Here is a 17,585-nt window from a genome sequence, read left to right on the forward strand (position 1 = left end):
GTTTATCAAGTTTTATAGGAGGAGCACTCATATTTGCAGAAATGGATGGTGAAGTTTTGCCAAGCCTATCAATTCATATGTTGTTAAGAGATATTATGTTAAAGCTTTATCTAATTTCTTTATTACCTTGTAATTGGAATTACATTTTGACCTGATACCTGTTTCAGAGGCATATGTAGGTGTTCATGTGGAGTTTTGTCTTGTTATGATAAAAGTCTCTTATTCCCCCCTTAAAAGAATGTTATTGGGTTAGAATTTCGAATAAATCTCAAGAATTCCATAGGGAGTAGCATTTGTGCATCTATGATACTATGATAAATTTTTTGAGACAATCTCAAAAATTCACAGCAAGCAACCTTTCAACCTACCAAAATAGTCAAAATCTACATTGTGGTATAAATTTTTGAGTGATCTTCCAAAATTTCCTAAAAAGAAGTTAGTCTCTGATAAGATATTGATGTGTCATAGTAAATGATTCAATAATATTTCATATTTCCTTGCAATAACATTCTTCACATTTTGTTTTCACTTTCATTTTACAAAAGAAAATATTTCTAAACTATAATTTCTGACTTATTTTTTGTACCCGAGTGAATGTTGGATAAAGACTATGTAATGCCCCGATTTGTTGAACCGAAATGCTACATGGTGCTCATGACCTCGAAGGACTACAAGCTAACCCATGACTGATATTTATACCTGTACACTGAATAGAATACTAAATAATATGAAAACATGACATGAAAGGCCATAAGGTTCAATACTGAACATAACATGGATGAGATAACATAGGTAGGGTAATACAATACCCAAAACAAAACTATAAACACTAAAGTCTGAAATATAATAGCCTGCATCTAGTCTGAAAGCCTCTACTGTCTGAATAATGTGAATAAGGAGTTGATGGGACATATCCCCAACTAACTCCAACTAATAACTAATCAATGAAATAGTAGAGAAATAACTATTTTCTCGAAGGATGAGGACTCACGTCTATTCTGACTGCTCAGACTGGAATCTACTATTGATCTGGAACTCGTGTCTCTAAACCAATGGTGTAACATAAAAAGAAAGCACCATATCACAAATGCGTTAGTACAATGGAATGTATTGAGTATACTTGTAAGGTAGGCTAATGCAAGGGTTATCATGCATGAATAATGCTAGCCGACTGTCTAACATGAATGCGAGAATGCATATATAAATATGTAACTATAAATGACACAGTGATATTGTGATTACTGAATCTGAATACTGATTACATGACATACTAAAAATTGATATATCTGATAGCATAAATAGTTGTATTAAATGTAACTGATAACATGGGTGACAATATCTGACAATCCTGAATATGATGAAACTAGCTGAGTTCCGCACTGTATCTAAGTTGACTGTATCTAACAGTTCTAAAATCTAAAGAATGATCTGAGTTCTATTACTAAGACTGATTGACCGTGTCTGAGAGTCCTAATTTTATAACATGAAACTTTAGGAGGTAGTCTTTAACTGGCATGCCCCTGATACTCCATTATGGCTGAGATGGGGTCCGATTTATAACCCCAAATAGAAGGGAGTTAATACCATATCACTGGTAAGGAAAAACTGTGGGCAGCCCTCATTTGACAGTATCCCCTATACGACAATGGTGGGGCCTTTATCTGGCAGTACCTATCCACCTCATCAACCCTCATCGACAGTGTTCATGTCTCAACCTATGCTGGCTATATAGTTCTAGAATGCAAGGATGACTGCTAAGGATCACACTCTGATCTGATAGTGTGTGTCCCCTTCCTTGGGTTCACTCGATGCTAATTTGTACTCCCATCTGAATGGAAATTAAACATGGTTTACTGAACTAAACATGGACTGATTTACTGAATTCCGTTGACTAATAAAATATTACTAATATCTGATAACTGATTAAGTTCATGAGATTATGGAGATTTCCTAAGTTGTAAGACTGTCTAAAGTCTAAGGATCATGGCTTGACTGAGAGTATCGTGAAAACATGACATGGATCTAGGTACACAACTAATGTTTTAGGTACAAGTACCCCCAGGACTCAATAGAAGGAAACTGACAAAGCCTGACTTACTTGAATACATAATAATCATTATAATACATTTACTGAAGCATTTCATCAAACATGCGATAGGCATAAGCTTGTACGTACATGGGGATTTCATGATATCATGCTAATTAAACATTTTCCCTTCATCTACGCATTCAACCAAACACATAGTAGGCATACAATGTGTAAACAACATCATACAACAATTAACTGTCATGATTCAATTCCAATTTAATCATTCATAGGTTTAGTCCTAGGGTTTCATGAATCTATACTGATACAAATCAACCTATATGGAATTTAACACTTATTCATGGAATACAATTTAATTACTCATTATCAACATGAACAAAAGCAGCCCAATCATGAAATTCATAAGAAAATCCATAACTTGAATTTAGAAAAGGGATTCTTGGGCTTCATGGATGAAAGGAGTCCATGAATGAACACTATGCATACCTTAGTTTGTGATTTCATAAAGATTTATGGTGAAACCTTATTGAAACTGGACCTTCTATGAAAACCCTATCTTGTTCTTAAGATAAATTTAGAGAAGAGAGTGTATTTTTGGTGAAAAGTGACTGAATCACATGTTCAAGGGATTAAATAGGAGTGGAAAATTGACCCTTTTAACCCTGGACACGTCTTTTAATTTCAGTAAAAAAATTTTAATTGAACCCCTGGAGCGACGTGGCGTTATCGCGCCGTATCATTAGAATTTAAAAATTAGGAAACCAAAAGATGGCGTGATGCGAAGCCATCACATTGCCCCTTCCTTCGTGACCTGGAACTTTGGTGTGATGCAGGGGAAATCACGCTGAGACACTGGAAAATGGACAGTTCTAAATTTGAGTGCTTGTGCGACGTGCCATAATAACGAACACCTACTGGAAATTGCCAAATGCCATTTCCTCTTGCGGCGCGGCGTGCCACTGACTAATATAGCGTTGTTTTACGATTGAAACTTGAAATAGTCATAACTTTATACCCGGTTATCGAATTTAAGTGAATCATAAATCGATGGAAAGCTTATTGAATTTTCCACATGAAAAAGGTGAAACTCTTAAAAATTCCTCATGGAATAGTTATCATTCACTTTAGAAGATAATACTAGGCATTCTTGGGATATAATTGGCTAAAAATCTTTGGGGTATTACAATATCTCCCTCTTGAGAACATTCGTCCTCGAATAAGACTGATTGAGAGGGAAAATAATAAGCTGAACATGAACTAAATATGAATAACTAGAACATGATCTCATGACTGAAAAACTAAACATAACATACTGAACATGCATATCTGATTCATGTGTAATTGATTCATGAATGCATGACTGAATGTTCCGAGGAACTAAGTTTCTCACAATGAGAATGCATTTCTGATGCATAATCATATAACTGAGATGATAAATGAATGCATGCCTAAATATGCAATGGTAGTTGATACCAAGTTTATACTGGGAACATGAACATGAAACTGAATACCAAGTTTGTGATGAACACTGATCATGAAACTGAGTAAGCTTAAGGAGAACTGTTACCTTGAGCTTGATCTGAGTTGGTGGAGAAGAGATGAGGATACTTGGTATGCATGTCTACTTTTGTTTCCCAAGTACCTCCCTCGATGGACTGATTTCTCCAAAGAACTTTAAGTAGAAGGACTTCTTTGTTCCTCAATCCACGAGTTTGATAGTCTAAGTTTTGACTTGAATCTCTTCATAAGAGAGACTGTTCTGAACATCAATGCTCTGAATAGGGAATATGACTGGTGGGTCACCTATACACTTCTTGAGAAAAGAGACATGGAAGACTGGATGAACTGAGGCTAGATCTGAAGGCAATTCGAGCTCATAAGCTACCTTGCCGAAATGACTGAGAATCTTGAAGGGACCGACATATCGAGGACTGAGCCTTCCCTGCTTACTGAATCTCTTCACTCCCTTCATGGGAGATATCTTTAGATAGACATGATGACCGACCTTAAATTCGATGTTTTTTTACGAACATCAGTATAAGACTTTTATCCACTCTAAACAGCTCAGAGTCTTTCTCTGATTAACTAGACTTTTTCTAAGGCGTCGAATACTAAGTCAGGAACTATGACTGAGGCCTCACTAACTTTGAACCAACCAATTAGAGATCTACATTTCCTACCATAGAGATCTTTGAATGGAGCCATCTAAATGCTGGAATAATAGCTGTTGTTGTATGCAAACTCAATCAAAGGTAAGTGGTTATCCCAACTTCCTTTGAAGTCAATTTCACATGCCCTTAGCATATCTTCTAAAGTCTGAATGCTCCTTTCTGCTTGACCATCCGTCTGAGGATGAAAGGCTATACTGAGATGAATTTGAGTACCGAGACATTTTGGAACTCTTTCTAGATATAAGAGGTGAATTGTGTACCTCTATCATAGATAATACACAATGGAACACCGTGCAATCTGACCATCTCCTTGATATGGAGCTTGGCATAATCCTCGGCTAAATAAGAGGTATGAACTAGAAGGAAATAAGCTAATTTGGTCATTCTGTCTACAATGATCCAGACTGAATCATGCTGAAGATTAGTTCGAGGCAAACCCATTACGAAGTCTATGTTCATAACTTCCCACTTCCAAGTAGGACTATTGAACTCCTGTATGAGCCAACTAGGATTCTAATGCTCTATCTTAACTTGCTGACATATAGAGCACTTAGCCACAAACTCTGTAATATCTCTCTTCAATCCACTCCATGAATAGATTTACCATAAGTCCTGGTACATCTTTGTGGCCCTTGGATGAATAGAATAGTGTATTCCATGCACTTCTGCAAGAATTCACTGCCTCAAGTCATCTATACCTGGAACACAGAGATGACCCTGACAACGTAAAACACCATCTCCCCCTTTGGAGAAAACCTCTACTTTCTAATCCTGAATGACTCTTTCAACTTGACGAGGCTGGGATCTCTATCTTGCTTTTGTTTCACCTTAGAGACTAGAGATGATTCTGAAATACTCTAAACACATACACCACCCTCTAAAAAATTGAATAAGTGAATACCTAGTCTGGCAAAATGATGAACTTCTTGAGCTAACTTCTTCTTACTATCCTTCACATGAGAAACACTACCTATTGATAGCTTACTGAGACTGTCGGCCACTATGTTATCCTTGCCTGGATGATAGAGGATACTCATGTCGTAGTCTTTCAAGAGCTCTAAATACCTTATTTGACAAAGATTGAGATCTTTTTGAGAAAAGACATACCGAAGACTCTTGTAATCTCTAAAGACATCTACATAAACTCTGTAGAGATAATGCCTCCAAATCTTTAATGCAAAGAATACTACTGCTAAATCAAGATCATGAGTAGGATAATTCCTCTCATGGGGTTTAAGCTATCTGGAGGCGTAGGCTATGACCTTACCATTCTTCATGAGGAAACAACCCAAACCTACTCTTGATGCATCACAGTGCACCACGAACCCTTCTGAACCATCTAAAAGAGCTAAGACTGGGGCTGAGGTAAGTCAAGTCTTCAAATCCTAAAAACTCTTCTCGCAAGGGTCTAACCACTTAAACTTGACTTTCTTCTATGTCAATCTGGACATAGGGGATGCAATAGATGAAAATCCTTTAACAAACCATCTGTAAAACTCCTACTATGTTATGGAGAGACAGGTTTTGGCCAGTTTTTTATTGTTTTAGTATTTTGAGGATCAACTCTAATGCAATCACTGAAAACGATGTGACCAAGAAATGCTACTGACCTTAGCAAAAATTTGCACTTACTAAATTTGGTGAATAGCTGATGATCTCTAAGTGTCTGAAGTACTATTTTGAGATGGTCGACATAATCGCTCTCAGTGTGAGAATAGACCAGAATATCATCTATGAAGACTATAACAAACATGTCTAAGTACTACTTGAACGCGCGGTTTATCAAGTTCATAAAAGTTTTTGGGGCATTGGTAAGACCAAATGATATGACTAAGAATTCAAAGTAACCATACTGAGTACGGAAAGCTATTTTTGGAATGTCACTTTCTCTAACTCTAAGCTGATGATAGCCGAATCTGAGGTCTATCATAGAGAAATAGCTGACACCCTAAAGTTGGTCAAACAAGTCATCAATTCAGGGAAGGGGATACTTGTTATTATTCGTGACCTTATTGAGTTGATGTCAATCAATGCACATTCTCAGAGAACTATCTTTCTTGCACACAAATAAGACTGGTGCGCCCTATGGGGAATTGTTGGGTCTGATGAATCCCTTATCTAAGATATCCTGTAACTGTCTTTTCAATTCTTTGAGTTTTGCTGGTTCCATTCTGTATGGTGGAATAGAGATAGACTGGGTATCTAGAAGAAGATCAATGCCGAAGTCTATTTTCCTTTCAGGAGGAATTCCTGGAAGAAGATCTTTGGGAAAGACATCTAAATATTCATTCACTACAGGGACTAATTCAAGGATGGGAGTTTTGAAACTAGTGTCCTTAACTCATACAAAATGATAGAAACATCCTTTAGATATCATTTTCCTTTCCCAAAGGTAGGAAGCAAGCTGACCCCTGAAAGCTGATACACTACCCTTCTACTCAAGGATGGGTTCATTTGGAAACTGAAACTGGATTATTCTATTTCTATAGTCGATTATGGCATAGCAGGAATGAATTCAATCCATGCCTAGAATGACATCAAAATCATTTATCTCTAATTCGACTAAGTCTACTGAAGTGACTTTCTAAAATATCATAATCGGGTAGTTCGTGTATACCCGTTGGGCTATGATAGTTTTGCCTACTAGGGTGGAGACTGAGAAGGGCTCTGCTAGAATTTTTGGACTTATTCTAAAATAAACTACTATATAGGGAGTAACAAAAGACAAAGAAGCTATATCAGGGGAATTTTCCTGATTTTGTCGAGTCTAAAAAACATATAGTCTATTTGGGCATAGCTCGCTAGTAGCACTGGTGGTGGAACCCTGCTGATTTGGGCGATCGGACTGAGCTGAGGAGCGAAGATGTCTCTGATAACCTGATAGAGGGCAATCTCTGACTCTATGTCCTGACTTTCCACAACTAAAATAGACATCGCTTCCATCTCTGCAAGACCCCTAGTGGTTCTTACCACAAGTTTGACAAAAGGGATTAGTTCGGTCATTGTTGACACTGTCCTGAGACTTAGAGCCTGGCATTCTATCTCTAAACTTAGGAGCTGGAGCACTGGCTGAAGAAGGAGCTGGAACTGATGACTTAGGATGAAACTGAGAACGGTTTCCTTCTTCTGATTTAGACTGACTAAATTAAAGCTACCTATCCTAGATTTCTTATTCTTCTTTTCTCTCTACTTAATCTTCTTTTCCTTTATCTGTTGAGCATGGGTCATAAGTCTAGCTAAAGTTATATCACTATTTAGCATGGCGGATCTGCACTCATTAAGCATGCTATAATTTACCCCTGAAGTGAACTTACTTATCTTGGCTCTACCTTCTACAATCACATGAGGGGCATATCTGGCTAATTGAGTAAACTTTAGAGAATACTATTTGACTGTCATATTGCCCTACCCGAGGTTGATAATTGTAGCACCTTAACTTCTCTAAGCTCTTGGTGAAAGAATTTGTCTAAGAATACAGTGACAAACCCCTCTCACTCTACAGGAACTGCATCATCTAACCTTTATAATTTCCACTATTTGTACTAAGTATAAGCCATATCATACAACTAATATGCAGCTGGCTCAGCACTCTCAACAGTAGTCACCCCCATGATAACTGTCACCTTATGCACCTGATCTAGGAATTCCTGAGGGTTCTCATCTACTTTAAACCCATAGAAGGACGGAGGTTCATTCGGGTGAAGACCCAAATCCAAGATGCAGCTGAGTTGGCCACTGGCTGAGCTACAGAGGTAAATGCGGTCCTAAATTCCATATGAAAAACATGATTGCCTAAAGGTTCTTCGGCTGAGGGGCTGACTAATTCTTCTCTTAGGAGACATATTTTGAAATAAAGAGAAGAAAAAGATTGGACTGAGAGATTGACTTGTGATTATGCTCACTGGCACGAAATGAATACTGAAAGAAGGGAAACTATTCCTAAACATCTCATAACCTCTTGCTCATAAATGTGGTGTACAACACACTCATGCACAAGACTCTACTAGATGTGGCTTTCAGACTTTATAGAACTCTATCAAAACCTGGCTCTGATACCAAGTTTGTAATGCCCCAATTTGCGGAACCGAAATGCTACACAGTGCTGATGACATAGAAGAACCACAAACTAACCCATGACTAATATCTATACCTGTACATTGAATAAAATACTGAATTATGTAGAAACAAGCATTGAAAGGCCATAAGGTTCAATACTGAACATAACATGGATGAGATAACATCTGTGGGGTAATACAATGCCCAAAACAAAACTGTAAACACTGAAGTCTGAAACATAATAGTCTGCATCTTGTCTGAAAGCCTCTACTGCCTGATTAATCTGAATAAGGAGTTTATGGGACATGTCTCCAACTAACTCCAACTAATAACTAATCAATAAAATAGTGGAGAAATAATTATGTCCTCAAAGGATAAGGACTCACTTCTATTCTGACTGCTGAGATTGGAATCTACTGTTGATATGGAACTCGTGTCTCTGAACCTATGGTGTAACATAAAAAGAAAGCACCATAGAGCAAATGCTTCAGTACAATAGAATATATTGAGTATACATGTGAGGTAGGCTAATATAAGGGTTAACATGCATGAATAATGCTAGATGACTGTCGAACATAAATGCGAGAATGCATATACAAATATATAACTATAACTGACACTGTGATATCATGATTACTAAATCTGAATACTGATGAAATGACATACTAAAAACTATTATATGTTATAGCATAAATAGTTGTATCTGATTGTAATTGATAACATAGGTGATTGTATCTAACAGTCCTGAATCTGATGGAACTAGCTGAGTCCCGTACTGTATATGAGTGGACGGTATCTGACAGTCCTAAAACCTAAAGAACTATCTTAATTCTATTACTGAGACTAATTTACTGTGTCTGATAGTCCTGATTCTATAACATGAAAATATGGGAGGTAGTATTTAACCGACATACCCCTGATACGCCATTATGGTGGAGATAGGGTCAAATCTGTAACCCCAATTGGAAGGGTGTTAATACCGCACCACTAGTAAGGACAAGCTGTGGGCGACCGTCATCTGATAGTTTCCCTTATACGAGAACAGTGGGTATCTGATAGTGCCTATCCACCTCATCAACCCTCATCAACAATGTTGATATCTCAACCTATGCTGGCTACATAGTTTTGGAACGTAAGGATGACTGCTAAGGATCACACTCTTATCTGATAGTGTACGTCCCCATCCTTGGGTTCACTAGATGCTAATTTCTAATCCTATCTGAATGCAAACTAAACATGATTTACTGAACTGAGCATGGACTGAGTTATTGAATTCCGTTGACTGATATCTAACAACTGAATGAATTCATGAGATTATGGAGATTTCTTGGGTCATAAGACTGTCTTAAGTCTAAGGATCATGGCTTGACTGAAAGTATCATGAAAACATGACATGGCTCTAGGTACACAGCTAATATTTCCAATATAATACCCCCAGGACTCAATGGAAGGAAACTGACAAAGCATGACTTACGTGAATACATAATAATCATCATAATACATTTAATGAAGCATTTCATCAAACATGTGATAGGCATAAGATTGTATGTACATGGGGATTTCATGATATCATGCTAATTAGACACTTTCCCTTCATCTAGGCATTCAACCAAACACATAGTAGGCATAGAATGTGTAAACAACATCATACAATAAATAACTTTCGTGATTCAATTCCAATTTAATCATTCAAGGGTTTAGTCCTAGGGTTTTATGAATCTATACCGATACAAATCAACCCATATAGAATTTAACACTCATTCATGGAATACAATTCAATTACTCATTATCAACATGAACAAAAGCAGCCAATCATGAAATTCATAAGAAAATCAATAACTTGAATTTAGAAAAGTGATTCTTGGGCTTCATGGATAAAAGAAGTCCATGAATGAACACTATGCATATCTTAGTTCGTAATTTCGTCAAGATTTATGGTGAAACCTTCTTGAAATTGGACCTTCTATGAAAACCCTAGCTTGTTCTTGAGATAAACTTCAGAGAAGAGAGTGTAGTTTGGGTGAAAAGTGGTTGAATCATATGTTAAAGGTCTTAAATAGGGGTGGAAAATTGACCCTTTTAACCCTGGATGCGTCTTGTAATTTCAGTAAAAATTTCTCAAATTGAACCCATGGCGCAACGTGGCGCTATCGCGCCATGTCATTGGAATTTGAAAATTGGGAAACTGAGGGATGGCGTGATGCGAAGCCATCACATTACCCCTTCCTTCGTGACCTAGAACTTTGGCGCGATGCAGAGGAAATTGTACTGTGACACTGGAAAAAAGATAATTCTGAATTTGAGTGCTAGCGCGACGCGCCATAATCACGGACACCTACTGGAAATTGACAAATGCCATTTCCTCTTCTGTCGAAGCATGCCACTGACTAATATGGCGTTGTTTTATGATGGAAACTTGAAATAGTAATAACTTCATACCTGGTTATCAGATTTAACCTAATCATAAATCGATAGAAAGCTTATTGATTTTTCCACATGACAAAAATTAAAAATCTTTAAAATTCCTCATGGAATAATTATCATTCACTTTAGAAGCTAATACTAGGCATTCTTAGGATGAAATTGGAAAGAAATCTTTAGGGTATTATAGTCTATGACCAATCTACAATACCGACTAAGGAGGAAATATGCCAGTCAAATAAGAAGCACAAATTAATATCTCTTTAGAAACATCCAATGTTTCTTTGAGTACAAGATAACAGGTATAATTGCAGGACCTACCCTATTACAAATTGAATGATAGTTATTAAGGAAAGACCCAACATGAGGTATAAGTTAAGCTACTCTATCTCTATATCTATATCCCATGGTTCCACAGAGTCTACATTGTGTGGATCCTGGGGGAGTCTACATCGCATTGCCTTCGTAAAATCTACAACGATCACTCTCATGGAGTCTACATTGGATGTCTCCCATAGATTTTATAATATCTCCCAAATATATACCTTTAAACTAGGATAAAGAGGTTGATGCAAAATATAGTAACATAACTCAGGGTGGGGTCAAACCCACAGGTAATACGTGAATTATCTCTATGGTTTCCTAAAGTCAACGGGTAATACAGAAAAGTAAATGGGGTGTTTATTGGTGTAAATAGTAATCAAACTCAAATACTTTGGTTGTAAATAGTCATAAATAAACACCACGCTTGTGTTCTCCTAGCTTCTAACTCTGTTGGCTTTTCGTACTCAATCCCAACTATAAAACTATTGTACGTGTAGAATCTAGAAAGTTAGGTATCACCTACAACCTCTTTGAATACTTTGGTGAGTAGAAAACTCCTCTCGGTCTTAGAGTATTGTCGTACTAACCCTTGACTAGGAAAATAGTTTTAACTATCTCCTCTCAATCTCAAGGTTATTAGATGAAAGTTAAACATTGTAAGAAGACAATGCGAATTAACTTATTTTTTTAATTAACACCAAATCATTGTTGTGATCTCCTTCTCCCACTCTCTACCTTTATCGGGTTCATAGTGAATACAGGCTAGATCCTAATGGTTGTAACTATTAAGAATTAAATAAATACAAAGAAAACCACAATTCTAGAAGCAACAATAGTCTAGAAGGATTAAACAGTTCTGCTACTTCATTATTCTACCAGGTTTTCACTAAATCTAGATAAGGAAATTAGCCACTCATCGTTATGAAACAATAAATGGAATTCATGTTTCAATGTATTAAATCAATATCACAATAATGAACAAATAAAATCCAATGTCTCGAACTGAATAACCAACCAAAATAAAAAAAAAACAATACCAAGATCAAAATAAAATTTTGGAATCAAATATATGTTTATAAGTATCAAGAGTGTGTATTAACTAAAAAACACAAAAAAGGTACATATAGAGTACAATGAAACCCTAGGAAACACTCCAAAACAAAGAAGGAAAACTTCGGTCGGTGTCCACTTACTAGGCCACCTACGGGACATAGGTGGCACCTACAGACTGTAGATGGTCCAACATATATTCCCTGGCCTCAAAATCTTTCGAATACTATCTGGACTTGGATCATCTACAACTTATTCTAGCACCTACAGACCATAGGTGGCACCTACAGGTTGTAGGTGCCCTTCATAGGTAGCAGGGTCTTCTTTTCTCAACTTTTGAGCGTCTGTTCTCAAGCTCGGACACATACTCTTGCGCCTACAATCCATAGGTAGTACATACAAGTCATAGTATCCTACCTCAGTTGTTTAACTCTTCATTTTTACTCCTTTTCAATAGAATAGTTAGAAAACCTGATTTACTGCAAAACACAACACAAAACACGTCATATCTTAAAAAAAGACCTAAGTAACTTGCATATTTTCATAGTTTAAAGAATTGAAAGTGCTATAAAACCATAGTTCATCAAAACCCTCAACTTTGAACGTTTGTATGTCCTTAGGAAACACAATACAATTAAACAGAACAAAAATACCTAACTAGGAGAAACCTATACTATCTATGATAGTCAATCATCACTTTAAGCTTAAAACATGACCCTTCAACCTATTTCAACACTTCAAAACCAATTAGGTGTATCAATGAAGCACAACAATTTGACACAATTTAATCAACGTATGACATTAAATTAGTAACACATAATAATGCATATGTACAAGTTACACTACCCAAACAAGTAAGCAACTAGCAATACATCCCATGTGCCCTCACAACAAAAAAGACTTAATCACTGATATAAAATCAAGCATGTTAAAACATTTATGGTCAAAATACACTCACACTCAAAAGAGAAGTTCCACTAATGCGCATAAAATACCATAGCCTTTCCCTTATATTATTTACCTTAACATTCAGAAAGTCAGGTTAGGATCAATATAAGGCTTTAGTTGTCTTGTAATGTAGGCTTGGAGGGTTGGTACTGTACATATGGATATTTTTAGTGACTAAGCCTCCTTGGAAGTACACTTACTTGGTGTCCACTTATCAACCAATTTTTTTTATTCCACCGTTATTTCTCTATTTTTATTCTTTTATTACACATTCAGGTTGGGTGTGGATTCTTTTGTTCTTTTTTTTTCACAATTTTTATTTTCTTTTTATACCACACTCAACCCTACTATCTTATTTTTTATTTTATCCTTATTTATAACCACTTTATATTATGCACCTCTACCATATCCACCCTTAGGCGATTTTCCAAAGTAGAGGGGCACAATTTCCAAGGAGAACAAGGGCTAAAATAGGTTTATTGTAACACAAATGGGAAGGTGAAAGGTGTAATAAGAAAAAAAAAAGGCTATGCAAGCTCGAAAATATGAATCAAGGGATACTTATTCACAAATGGAAGCTAATTTAGGATAAAAATAGACTTATTTTAGGAACAAACTATGATACTTTCCAAATGACTATCCTATAACATAGGCAAGACTAATCAGGTAAGTTCTGGATTCAACACATGAAAGGAACTAAATAGTATCTCACACACACATGGCACAGGGTTACATCACAAGCTACTACCTATATGGTTCATGTATTGCTATCAATGATTATCATGTCCCTAATCCTAATTACATAATGAGATTCACAATGGTCACACATATATACGCTTCACACAGTTCTTAAACTAATTTTTTGAGGGGTATCATTTTTCTCAAAAATTAATAAAAAAATTGTCAACCGCCCTAGATACCCAAAAATCTCCTAATTACACAAAACACATCACAATAAAAATCAAAACACAATATGACACAAAATTAACCTAGACAAGATGGTTCTTCAACCAGACTACAATCGATAAGAAAAGAACGAAGACAGTAAAAACTCATGGCATCTATGGTGTACCCCACCCTAACTGAAAGACTATGCTTTGTCCCTATTGCATGACACAAATATAAAATGAGAAAATAAGTACATACCTAGGATATAATAGGAATCAGTGTTATGCTTATCCCCTTGTAGAGTAGCTCGACTGGTGGAGGCGGTGGTAAAGGTAGTGCATTGCAAGAGGAAGCACCTACAACTAGCTTAATACTCCTATACCTATTAACAAATACAAACTCACTTGAATTATTTATGGCCCATTCAAGTCCTAATCAAATGCCATGTTAAGATACTATAGCTCCACCTCTCTGCCTCTCTTGGTCCCAACTACAGGGACCATCTTTACATCATTTACAAATAAGTCAAAACATCTAGGTCCACACAGAGGTAGAGATTAAACAACTTGAGGTATAACTGTAGGAATGGCCTAAATGTTGCTTTTAGTAAAAGAGTGTACCTCTACCAGTAGTCTGACCACCTCTTTCCAAACCTCACCCAGATCAGGTACCTTAATATCACTAAACTAGGATGATACTCATCTCTTAAAACATGTCTATGAGAATGGAACTAAGCTCAAAACTCTGACATCTCAGCCATGTGTGTGGCTTATAATCTAATCTCTATTGTCTTTAGTATCGTCCGGACCCAAAGTTAGATCTGCCTATACAACGATGCCACCTGTCCTCATCATTTTCTAGCTGGGTGGGGGTAGCATTGTTACTCTCTACTAATCTCTACAAAAAATATGGAGATATTAACATTATATCTATAGAAGCAGCTATAGTTGAGAGGCATGTCTCAATTGTCTTCAAAGTTAAATTTGGGACTAAAGTAGATATTTCTGCGGTCCCCTCACCCTGATTTCTCATATCGAGTTCCTTACTTTTCTATCCTATCACAAAATCTATACCTACATCAAGATCTCTACTTTGTTTGTCACACTACCCTACAAAAATTCATGGGCCCTCAAACTAGGGCAAAATAATTGTTGAAGGTACACAAAATCTCTGGGCAAGGATCAAGTTTGCTACATCAGTGATCATACTCATCTAGGATACACCCATATACTCGACACTACGATCAACTCCTAGAACCTCAGGCATACCATCCTCATCACACAATAACTATATAAGGCAAAGAAAGGGCAGTGTCATCATATCATAAAATGCCCACTCATAAAGCACATATCTAATAATGGATGTAAAATCAATATCATAACCAGCCATCATGCTCACAATCAATGTTGCACCATCCCATCTAAGTAGGTTTTCTGCTACAGTTAGACATAAATGATAACATATGACCAACCACCAAAACTTTGTGGGAAATTAATCATCACCTTCTTAATTACACCTTGACCCTCAAACCATTGGTCATACACACCAAGGGATGAAATATAATTGGTGATCAATCTCGTCAAACCTACCCTCTCACACTTATACTTAGCATGTTGTATAACGCATCTTTCATATATCAATATCAACTAATAATCATACTCTGTTGTAGAAGGTCAAAATAGAACTCATTCCTCTCACTAGTGTATACTCTAGCTGGGGCTACTCTATATCCCTATAGCCTCTAGGTATAGTCAATAATACTATTTCCATATAGAAAGCATAGAAATCATAAACCACTTCCTGGATATATGAACCCTAGGGTCCACTTATCAATTCCATCTAATAATGATCAATTCCAACCTACAAAAGTAATGCTTCATTAACTGTGAATAACTAAATTTATCTCTCTTTCTAAATAGTTCTCTTAGGTCACCAGTCTAGTCACAAATATGTCTTACTCATAAAGAGTCCGTAAACCCTTAATATACCACCTCGGGTTTACCTTATCAATAAGCTCGGCCCAGATATGAGTAGAATACAAAACTTGGTTTGTTTGGTCTTGTGGCTCTAGATGGGATGTCATTATTGTACCTTCCTCAGATCGAGGTATTGTATATGATGACTCTAGAACTGGTGCTAGGGACTCATCCTAGGACCCCTCCTCAAACTGAGGGGTCTTATGTAGTTGCCTCTGGAAGTGGCTTGAACTTTACTTTCTCCTCATCATTATTCTCCCCCTTCTCATATTGAGAAGAGTGTGATGGTGAAATCCTAGCTGACTTCTTCCTCTACCATGGTACTAGTATGATGGCCTCTGTATGAGCCCTATCTCGAGTAAAGGTAGGTTGTCTGCCCAACTATGACACTTCTAAGTTTTTGGACACCCAAAGTAGCTCTAATATTTGTCTCAGTTACAGCCTGCTTTTGAGATCTAGTCCATAGTTGCTGCTCTAGTCAGGGCAATCGAGTACTCCTCCATTGAGATGCTTCTCTTAGAGTATTTATTCCATTGACTCGATGGTGACGACTTTTTTTTGGAACCCTTTGGTGCCATTTGTGCCTGAAAAACCAAGTGTTAGTTCCTAAAACATAGTAAGGGATCGCAAAATCAAAATAAAAACACAAAACTATGAGACCTCAATTTTTTCCTTGATATTACATCCCCATATCCTGTACTCAGTCCAAATAAGTCCAATTTTTGCACATTCAGTTAGGACCAACTTTTAAATGCAACTAAGGCATAGATGACTTATGGGATTACTCAATCCTTTCAACTTCTACATTCAATTGGGGCATGGTCATAATGTATTTATTAAAGAACAATGCACCATTTTATAATTTTAGGCTAACTTTAGGTTCCTAAACACAAGTTTGTTGATTTCTACATATTTTGTATGAAAAAAAACATACCAACTAAATTATTTCAAGTTTATCACAATGTAATACAATTAGGAGCCAAGAATTTAACTTTTTATTTCAAGCATCAAAAGTAGAGATTGAATAGATGAAGAAACCCTAGCTTTAACATGCAATACATGTAATATGGATATGTTGGTACCGAGCTAAAGTAATGTTTTTATTTTTTAGAAAGTGTGGGGAAATGGAAATGTTTTAATCTTAAAAGAAATTCAAAATTTTGATGTTTGATGGGGTTTAAAAGAGGGTTAGGATGTTTAAATAGCCCTAGAAGGTCAGGTTCAGGTCAGTCAGGGTTGGTTTGGGCTCAGAATTTAAAAAAACTATGCCCCAAAAATTGTCACTTTCGGTGCAACCTATAAGGCGTAGGTGGTCTCAATTTTTTTGACCTTTTTAATGCTCTTTGGACTTCTTGTTCGAACACACATTGCAATACTTATGCATTCAAAAGTGGTATTTATGACATCATAAGTATGTTCGAAAGCTAAAGTCTAGAGATCCCCAAAAATTGTCAAAATTTCTTTTTGACATTTAATGAATAACTTGCCTAGCCCAAGTAGGACTTATGACCTTCATGAGTTGGTCAAAAAGTCCCCTTATCTGGAATATTCTAAATTAAGTAATGTATTACTATGTTCCAGGTTATCCCTCATGCTATTTCACCTATAAAAGAGAAAAAAAATGTAAACACTAAAATAGTGGTTTACCTCCCTTCCAACACTTGATTTAACATCATAGCATAATATACCTGAGTTGGTTATCCA

This window comes from Capsicum annuum, chromosome 10, assembly GCF_002878395.1.
Source record: "Capsicum annuum cultivar UCD-10X-F1 chromosome 10, UCD10Xv1.1, whole genome shotgun sequence".
Taxonomy (NCBI): domain Eukaryota; kingdom Viridiplantae; phylum Streptophyta; class Magnoliopsida; order Solanales; family Solanaceae; genus Capsicum; species Capsicum annuum.